Here is a 10,185-nt window from a genome sequence, read left to right on the forward strand (position 1 = left end):
ATCTTTGGTTTCTTTGTATTTTCTTATTTCACGTAACTGAGCTCATGTAGTATTTGCCCTTCTGTGACTGACTTGTCTCACTCAGCATGATTTTTTCAAGGTTCATCCATGGAGTGGCATGCATGACTTCATTTCTCTCTATGGCTGCATGATACTCCATTGTAAGTACAGTATATACCACATTTTGTTTATCCATTCTTCTTTGGAGGGGACATTTTGGTTGTTTACACCTTTGGGCTATCGTGAAAAGGGCTGCAATGAACATTGTGTACAGATTTCTGTTTGCTTTCCTGCCTTCACTTCTTCTGGGCATATGCCTAAGATACAGTAGTTCTATGTTCAACTTTTTAAGGAACCACCAAACTTTTTCACAGCAGCTGCACCATTTTACATTGTGGTTTTGATTTGTGTCTCCCTAATGTCTAATGGTGTATTCCTTCCATCTTCTTTTGAAGCTTCCTGCTTCATTTAATATTTTCCCCATAGAATCCTCTATTGTTGCAACTCGAGGCTTGAATTTTTTCTTCAGTTCTTTCAGCTTGAGAAACACCAAGCGTATTCTTCCCTTTTGGTTTTCCATCTCCAGCTCTTTGTACATGTCATTATAATACTTTACTTTGTCTTCTCGAGCCGCCCTTTGAAATCTTCTGTTCAGCTCTTTTACTTCATGAATTCTTCCTTTTGCTTTAGCTGTTCGACGTTCGAGAGCAAGTTTCAGAGTCTCCTCTGACATTCATCTTGGTCTTTTCTTTCTTTCCTGTCTTTTCAATGACCTCCTGCTTTCTTCATGTAAGATGTCCTTGATGTCATCCCACAATTCATCTGGTCTTTGGTCACCAGTGATCAGTGCATCAAACCTATTCTTGAGATGGTCTCTAAATTCAGGTGGGCTATACTCAAGGTCATATTTTGGCTCTTGTGGACTTGCTCTGATTTTCTTCAGTTTCAGCTTGAACTTGCATATGAGCAATTGATGGTCCGTTCCACAGTCGGTCCCGGCCTTGTTCTGACTGATGATATTGAGCTTTTCCATCGTCTCTTTCCACAGATGTAGTTTTATTGACTATGCAAAGGCATTCGACTGTGTGGATCATAACAAATTATGGATAACATTGCCAAGAATGGGAATTCCAGAACACTTAATTGTGCTCATGAGGAACCTTTACATAGATCAAGAGGGAGTTGTTCGGACAGAACAAGCGGATACTGATTGGTTTAAAGTCAGGAAAGGTGTGCACCAGGGTTGTATTCTTTCACCATACCTATTCAATCTGTGTGCAAATAATTCAATCTGTGAGCAAATAATCCGAGAAGCTGAAGAAGAATGGGGCACCAGGATTGGAGGAAGACTCATGAACAACCTGCATTATGCAGATGACACAACCTTGCTTGCTGAAAGTGAAGAGGACTTGAAGCACTTACTAATGAAGATCAAAGACCACAGCTTTCAGTACGGATACACCTCAACATAAAGAAAACAAAAATCCTCACAACTGGACCAATGAGCAACATCATGATAAATGGAGAAAAGATTGAAGTTGTCAAGGATTTCATTTTACTTGGATCCACAATCAACAGCCGTGGAAGCAGCAGTCAAGAAATCAAAAGACGAATTGCATTGGGTAAATCTGCTGCAAAGGACCTCTTTAAAGTGTTGAAGAGCAAAGATGTCACCCTGAAGACTAAGGTGCGCCTGACCCAAGCCGTGGTATTTTCAATCGCATCCTATGCATGTGAAACCTGGACAATGAATAAGGAAGACCAAAGAAGAGTTGACGCCTTTGAATTGTGGTGTTGGCGAAGAATATTGAACATACCACGGACTGCCAGAAGAATGAATAAATCTGTCTTGGAAGAAGTACAACCAGAATGCTCCTTAGAAGCAAGGATGGCGAGACTGCGTCTTACATACTTTGGACATGTTGTCAGGAGGGATCAATCCCTGGAGAAGGACATCATGCTTGGCAGAGCACAGGGTCAGCGGAAAAGAGGAAGACCCTCAACGAGGTGGAGTGACACAGTGGCTGCAACAATGGACTCAAGCATAACAACGATTATAAGGATGGTGCAGGACCGGGCAGTGTTTCGTTCTGTTGTGCATGGGGTCACTATGAGTCGGAACCGACTCGACAGCACTAACAACAACAACAACGTTTAATGATGTTGAACATCTTTTCATGTGCTTGTTGGCCATTTTGGGTCCAGGCTTGAAACCAAAAACCAGTTGTCATTGGCGGCCCCAGGTTTTTCAAGGCAGAATTGCACTCCATAGAGTTTTCATGGCTGTGACTTTTTAGAAGCAGATCTCCAGGCCTTTCTTCCGAGGTGCCACTGAGGGGTTCAAATGGCCAACCTTCTGGTTAGTAGCTGAGTGTGTAGCTGTTTGTGACACCCAGAAACTTCAGGAAACTGTAATCTTCCACTTTTTGAATCTTGGAATGCTCACTTTGGAGAAGCCAGCTGCCATGTAAAAGTCCTACTACCCTTAAACTGCCATGCTGTGAGGAAGCCCAAGCTAGTCATGCATAGATACCTTATGAAGAGAGAGCCTCGGCTGTTCCAGCATCTCATCCCAGCCACCAGACAACTGAGTGGAAGAGCTACCTTGAACATTACGGCCCCAGCAGGTGTGATGTGTGGAAGAACTGGGGAACTCAGCTGTCGTGAATTGAATTGTGTCCCCCAGAAATATCTGTCAACTTGACTAGGTCATGATTCCCAGTATTGTATGATTGTCTACCCTTTTGTCATCTGATGTGATTTCTTCATGTGTTGTAAATCCTACCACTATGATGTAATGAAATGGATTAGTGGCAGTTATATTGATGAGATCTACAAGATTAGATAGTGTCTTAAGCCAATCTCTTCTGAGATATAAAAGAGAGAAGTGATCTTTGATGGTTACGAGGGAGGGGAGGGGTGGGATGGGAAAACACTTAACAGACAATAGATTAGTGGAAATTTTGGTGAAGGGTAAGACAGTACACAATACTGGGGAAGTCGGCACAACCTGTACAATGCAAGGTCATGGTAGCTCCATAGACACATCCAAACTCCCTGAGGGACCAAAATGCTGGGCTGAGGGCTGTGGGGACCATGGTCTCGGGGAACATCTAGCTCAACTGGCATGACATAGTTTATAAAGAAAATGTCCTACATTCTACATTGGTGAGTAGCGTCTGGGATCTTAAAAGCCTGTGAGAGGCCATCTAGGATACTCCACTGGTCTCACCCCTTCCAGAGCAAGGAAGAATTAAAAAAACTAAAGATACAAGGGAAAGATTAGCCCAAGGACTAATGGACCACATCTACCACAGCCTCCACCAGACTGAGACCAGAACAATGAGATGGTGACCCGCTACCACCACTGACTGCTCTGACAGAGATCACAATAGAGGGTCCCAGGCAGAGCTGGAGAAAAATGTAGAATAAAATTCTAACTCCAAAAGAAAAACCAGACTTGCTGGCCTGACAGAGACTGGAGAAACCCTGAGAGTATGGACCCCAGACACCCTTTCAGCTCAGTAATGGGGTCACTCCTGAGGCTCACCCTTCAGCCAAAGATTGAACAGGCCCATGGAACAAAACAAGACTAAGGGAGCACACCAGCCCTGGGGCAGGGAATGAAATGTAGGAGGGAACAGGAAAGCTGGTAATAGGGAACCCAGGGTTGAGAAGGGAGAGTGGTGACACCTTTTGGTGTTGTTAACCAATGTCATAGAACAATGTGTGTACTAACTGTTTGATGAGAAACTAGTTTGTTCTGTAAACCTTTATCTAAAGTAAAATTAAAAAAAAAAGAAAAGAAGAGAAGAGCAGAGAGACATGGGGACCTCATACCACCAAGAAAGCAGTGCCGGGAGCAGAGCACGTCCTTTGGACCCAGGGTCCCTGCGCCCTAGAAGCTCCTTGACTAGGGGAAGATTGAAGACAAGGACCTTCTTCCAGAACCAACAGAGAGAGAAAGCTTACCCTGGGAGCTGACGCCCTGAATTTGGACTTGTAGCCTACTAGACCTCAAGAGAATAAATTTCTGTTTGTTAAAGCCATCCACTTGTGGTATTCCTATTATAGGAGCACTAGATGACTAAGATACCAGCCCACAGCCAGAAACAAGGGCTCCAGATACATGGCACCAGATGAACCATCCCATCCATTTCCAGTTGTTCGAACCAGCCCATTTTGGACCCCAGTACATTGTGGACCACATACACGCCAATCCCACTGTACCTTGCTCAGATTCCTGACCCACAGAATCATAAGCATAATATGGTTGCGGTCTTATGCCACTAAGTTTTAGGGTATTTTCTTATGCAAACGATGGCTAATTAGAACACTCCTTTTTTGTTTGTTTGTTTTTATTTACCTCTTCCCGCCATAATCTCCATGGAGGGCAAGGCCTTTTACTTGCTCACTCCTGTATTCCCAGTGCCTAGAACAGTGCCTGAAACATGGCAGGTGATGAAGAAGAAAAGAGGGAAGGAAGAAAGGAAGGAAGGAAAAACTACATCTTCTATAGTGACTTACAACAAAAATGGGGCCTGGATGACACGGCTCATGATGCCCTACAGCAGAGGTGAGGCTAAAGTGACATTTTGTGAGATGCTGCATAGTGAAAATTGAAGATAGTTTCACATTTTCCATGATCTTCTACAACAGAGATTGGAGGCTAGAAGTACAACTACCATGATGCCCTCCACCAAGAATGCAGCCAGAAATGTATCTCCCATGAGTCCCTAGAGCCAATATTGAGGCTAGGGATACACGTCCCACAATGCCCTACAGCATAGATTGGAGGCTAGGAGTATTTCCCATGGTGCTTTACAGCCGGGATTAAGGCTAGGACTGTATCTCCCATGAGACCCTATAGCAGAGATTGGAGGCTAGTATTACATTTCCTAGAGTCCCAAGGTGGCTCAAATGGTTCGGCGTGCAAAAGGTTGGCAGTTTGAACCCACCCAGAGGCTCCTCGGAAGACAAGCTTGGCGATCTGCTTTCGAAGCTCACAACCTTGAAAACCCGAAAGAGCAATTCTACACTAAACACATGGGGTCACCATAAGTCAGAATCAAGTAAATGGCAATTAAAAGCAACAATGTTACATGTCCCATGATGCCCTACAGGATAGAAATACATGTCCCATGATGCCCTACAGCAGATGTGGAGGCTAGGAATACATTTCCCATGATGCTTTACAGCAAGGCTTGTGATCACAACCTCATCCTTCACAGCTCCCAAGTTTTTGTTCAGGGATCTTCAGCTGCAAGAAATAAAATCTGTTTGAGCTGACTTAAGCAAAATATGACAAATTATTGGAAGGGACAATCTTACAGAGACAGAAAACAGAGTTGAAAAACTATGTGAAATCAAGGTCATCTCCCCTTCTTGCAGAATCTCCCTGCCTCTCTGGGTCTCTGTCTCTCACTGTTAACTTGTCTTTTTACTTCTGGGCTTACACTTTATTTTTCTGTCTCTCCACAGACTACCTTCCTCTGCTTCACACAGAGTAGCCACATATGCCCACTGAGATGCCAAGTACTAAGAATCACTTGAGTCCCAGTTCTAAAATTTTAGCCAAGAGACTCTGACAGAGTGCAATTTGGGTCAGGGGCTGCCTGTGGCCGCCTCCCGCTACAGTCAGGGAAGTTCACATTAAAGCCACCATAGATGGATGTTGGGGTCATACACAGCCATCCACTGCTCCTGAGGTTCTCGTGGTATGTAGCTCACTCAGCCAGGGCTGGGAAAAGACTCTGTGAGAGAGATCCTGCTACAGGGGTGAGAGAGAAGCTGAAGGAGCAAACAGTATCACTTACCAAAAACAAAAACAAAACCCGCTGCCATCAAGTGGATTCTGACTCATGGCGACCCCATGTGATCCAGGGTAGAACTGCACCCTGTGGGGTTTTCAATGTCTGTAATCTTACGGAAAGGTCCCTGGGTAGTGCAAGCAGTTTGTGCTCATCTATTAACCAAAAGTTTGGTGGTTCGAACCCACCCAGTGGTGTCACAGAACAAAGGCCTGGTGACCTGCTTCCATAAAGATTACGTGATGGAGCTATGGAGCTCAGATCTACTCTGGAACACATGGGTCACCATGAGTCAGAATGGACTCGATGGCAACAGGTTTTTTTTTTTTTTGTAATCTTACGGAAGCAGATCACCAGGCCTTTCTTCCATGGCACTGCTAGAATGTTTTAATCTGCGAGAAAGGCTCTCTCCATTCTATGTGAATCATGGGCAATATGGTGGCCAAGGCTGCACATAACAGAACATTCAACTCAAAATGGCTAAAACAAAGATAAAATAAATGATCTGGAATAACAAGAGACGGCAAATTATGGCAGTTCAAGGATTCCACCAGTTCCTAAGGGACCCATTCAGGCTGGTCTATCTCATGGCCTCAAGGTGACTGCTGCAGTTCCAGACATCACAACCACATCCAGAGCCAATAACAAAGAGGCCATTTTTTCTTGGGTCTTTTTTAAAAAAACAAGGAAAGCTTACCCCCAAACATCCTTTTAGACTTGCCCTCCTGTTGGCCTGACTTGTTTCATATTTCCATGCCTAAAGCAATCACTAGAGGAGAGCCTGAGACCACAATCTTTGGCAAAGTATACTCCTGGGCTTCCCCCCAAGTCGCCTGACTATTAGAGAAAGGTGAATGAACGAAATCAGAATTCTCTTAGGAAGAAACAAAAAAACCAAAACCAAACCCCATTGCTGTCAAGTCGATGCCAACTCATAGTGACCCTGTAGGACAGACAAAACTGCCTCATAGGGTTTCCAAGGCTGTCATCTTTATGGAAGCTGACTGCCACATCTTTCTCCCACGGAGTGGCTTGCGGGTTCAAACTGCCAACCTTTTAGCTAGCAGCCGAGCGCTTAGCCACCGTGTCACCAGGGCTCTTTTCAGGAAGAAGCAAAGGGGGAGGGAATGATACTGGATCAGGATCTCATCTTTTATAGCTTTCAAGTTTTTGTCCACGGATTTTCAGTCTCAAGAAACAAAATCTATTTCAGCTGACTTAAGCAAAAATGACAACTTCATTGGAAGAGTCCAAACAAGAGCTAGGTACCAGACATCACCAGGGACAGAAAACAAAGTCTGCACCATCCCAAGATTTCAAGGCCTCAAGAATGATTAACTCATGGCCTGCAGCCCACATATCTTTTAGGGACCTATTCTTTGCCCCCTAAATGGTAGGCATAATAGCTATCTCCCCAGTATCCATTTCTGCTCAAGAAAGCTGATTTCACCTCTGACCCCAGGCTGGAGCCTCAGGTTCTTGTCTAATTTAATCAGCATAATCCCACCCCCTGGCCATATTTATTCGTTCAGGGATAGGTGCATAGCACCATTTGGGCCACTAAGGCACAATGAAAGGTTTGTCAGAGGTTTCGGGAAAAAAAAAAATTTTTTTTTTTTTCTGCGGGGGGAAAAGTCTCTGAGTCGTGCAAAAGATTATTTATTATTGCACTGGTTCAAGTCCACCCAGAGGTGCCTCAGAAAAAAGGCCTGGGGATCTACTTCCGGAAAATCAGTCACTGAAAACCCTGTGCAGAACAGGTCTGCTCTGATACACATGGGGTTGCCATGAGCCAGAATCAAGTTAATGCCAACTGGTTCTGGGGGGAAGAAAAGGTTTCCCACCCTGCTCACGGAATTAAAGTCTGTTTTTTCTCTCCCTTCTCTTCCCCTCTCAGGCTTCCTTAGTCAGCTCTCTCAGTCTGTCTGTTTCTGTCCCTCTTGTTATTGTTAGGAGCCCTGGCAGCACAGTGGTTAAAGCATTCAGCTGCTCACCAAAGTGTCGGTGGTTGGAACCCACCAGCCATTCCGTGGGAGAAAGACGTGGCAAGTCAGCTTCACAGCCTTGGAAACCCTATGGGGCAGGTCTCCTCTGTCCTACAGGGTCACCCGCAGTGGGTTTGGTTTGGTTTTGGTTATGATTGTTAGTGGATTCTGGCTCACAGCGACCCCATGTGTTACAGAATAGAACTGCTCCATAGGGTTTTCTTGGCTGTAATCTTTACAGAAGCAGGTCACCAAGCCTATTTTTCAAGGGTGGGTTCCTTTAATTTAGCAGTCGAGCGCAAACTAATTGCACTACCTAGGAACCTTTTCTCTCCCTACTCCCCAAATGTGAAGAAATGTGACCCCAGAACTTTTGCCAGCCATCTTGCAACACAAGGAGGAGCCATACAACCTCAGGACAGAGTGATGGACAGGCCATGCCAAAGCCAAAAAAAAAACACACACACACAAAAAAAACCCTTGCCATCGACTGGATTCCGACTCATAGTGACCCTAGAGGTCAGAGTAGAACTGCCCCAAAGAGTTTCCAAGGAGTGCATGGTGGATTTGAACTGCCGAACTTTTGATTAGCAGCTGTAGCACCTAACCACTACACCACCAGGGTTTCTATGCCAAAGCCAGCCATCCGTATGTAACTCTGTTATGTGATCTAATTCCCATTATCTTAAGCCAGTTTGGGTTGGATTTGCTGTCATTTGCACGAAAATCCTAATGGATATAGTAACCTGGAGTAGGATGGAAATTGGACCACCACTCTTATGGTGCCCTCAGGTGGAGAAATGGTGGGACCCAAATGTCACATATGAACCAAACCAACATCTCCCAGGGTGCCCTGCGGCTGGGCCAAGAGACACTAGTTAGAACCCTGAGCAAGGGGGCGTATAGGTTCTTGGGGAAAAAAAAAACTATCAGCTACCCCCTGAACGGGTATCCTGAATCCAGGTCAAACACATCTCTGCCTCTTATCCTAACTCATACAAGGTGAGCCCTGGAAGGAGGAGTAGATATTATCCAGCCTGACCACCTCCTCCTACAGCTTGCTGTTGCTGTTAGTTGTTAAGTAGTGGATTCTGACTCATGGCAACCCCATGTGTTACAGAGTAAAACTGCTCCATAGGGTTTTCTTGGTTGTAATTTTTAGAAGGAGGACCGAAGAATTGACGCCTTTGAATTGTGGTGTTGGCGAAGAATATTGAATATACATACCATGGACTGCCAAAAGAATGAACAAATCTGTCGTAGAAGAAGTACAACCAGAATGCTCCTTAGAAGCAAGGATGGCGAGACTGTGTCTTACATACTTTGGACATGTTGTCAGAAGGGATCAGTCCCTGGAGAAGGACATCATGCTTGGCAAAGTACAGGGACAGGGGAAAAGTGGAAGACCCTCAACGAGGTGGACTGACACAGTGGCTGCGACAACGAGCTCAAGCGTAACAACGATTGTAAGGATGGCTCAGGACCAGGCAGTGTTTCGTTCTGTTGTGCATAGGGTCAGTATGAGTCGGAGCGGACTCGATGGCACCTAACAACAACAACAGTTTTTACAGAAGCGTATCACCAGGCCTTTACTTCCATGGTACCACTGGATGGGTATGAACCACCAACCTTTAGGTTAGCAGTCAGAAAGATGTGGCAGTCTGCTCCCATAAAGATTAAAAAAAAAAAAAAATCCTATGGGGCAGTTATACTCTGTCCTGTAGGGTCGCTAAGAGTGAGAATCAACTCAACGGCAATGGGTTTCTGGGTAGGGACTTTTATGGAAGGGTAAACAGAGAAGTGAAAAGAAGTTGCTAGGAGCCATGGTCCTGGGGAGTCCCTGGGTGGCTCAAACAGTTTAAGTGCTCGGCTAGCACTTAAGGTTGGCAGTTTGAACCCACCCAGTGGAGCCTGGTGATCTGCTCCTGAAAGGTCATGGCCTTGAAAACCCTATGGAACAGTTCTACTCTGCACATAGGTCACCATGAGTCGCAATCGGCTCAACAGCAAGGAACAACAGTAACAATAGTAGGCCTTGGGACACTGGGCTGATGGAGGCTTTGGTCCTGAGGACAGAGAGGATGCTGGGAGCTCAAGTCCCTTTGTAGACCTGGATATAGAATTCACTAGTGATGGATAAAGAGTAAAGATTTTCATAATTGGCATCTCTGGGCCTCAGTGTACCTGATTGTCAAGCAGGCATGAGAGAGTTTGAGGCCTCTGATCTTCCATGCTTTCTCACTCTTCTTGGATCCTATGGATGAGGATCCTGCACTAGGTCTACAGGGTCCCCCAAAAGTGAACTCAGGAAGAATACCTCCCCAGGAAGGAGAAGAGACCAAAGTCTGGAAGGCTGAGTCAGCACCAACAATGGAGAGAGAAGCAGCAGC

The sequence above is a fragment of the Elephas maximus genome, chromosome 11 (genome assembly GCF_024166365.1).
Source record: "Elephas maximus indicus isolate mEleMax1 chromosome 11, mEleMax1 primary haplotype, whole genome shotgun sequence".
Classification (NCBI taxonomy): Eukaryota; Metazoa; Chordata; class Mammalia; order Proboscidea; family Elephantidae; genus Elephas; species Elephas maximus.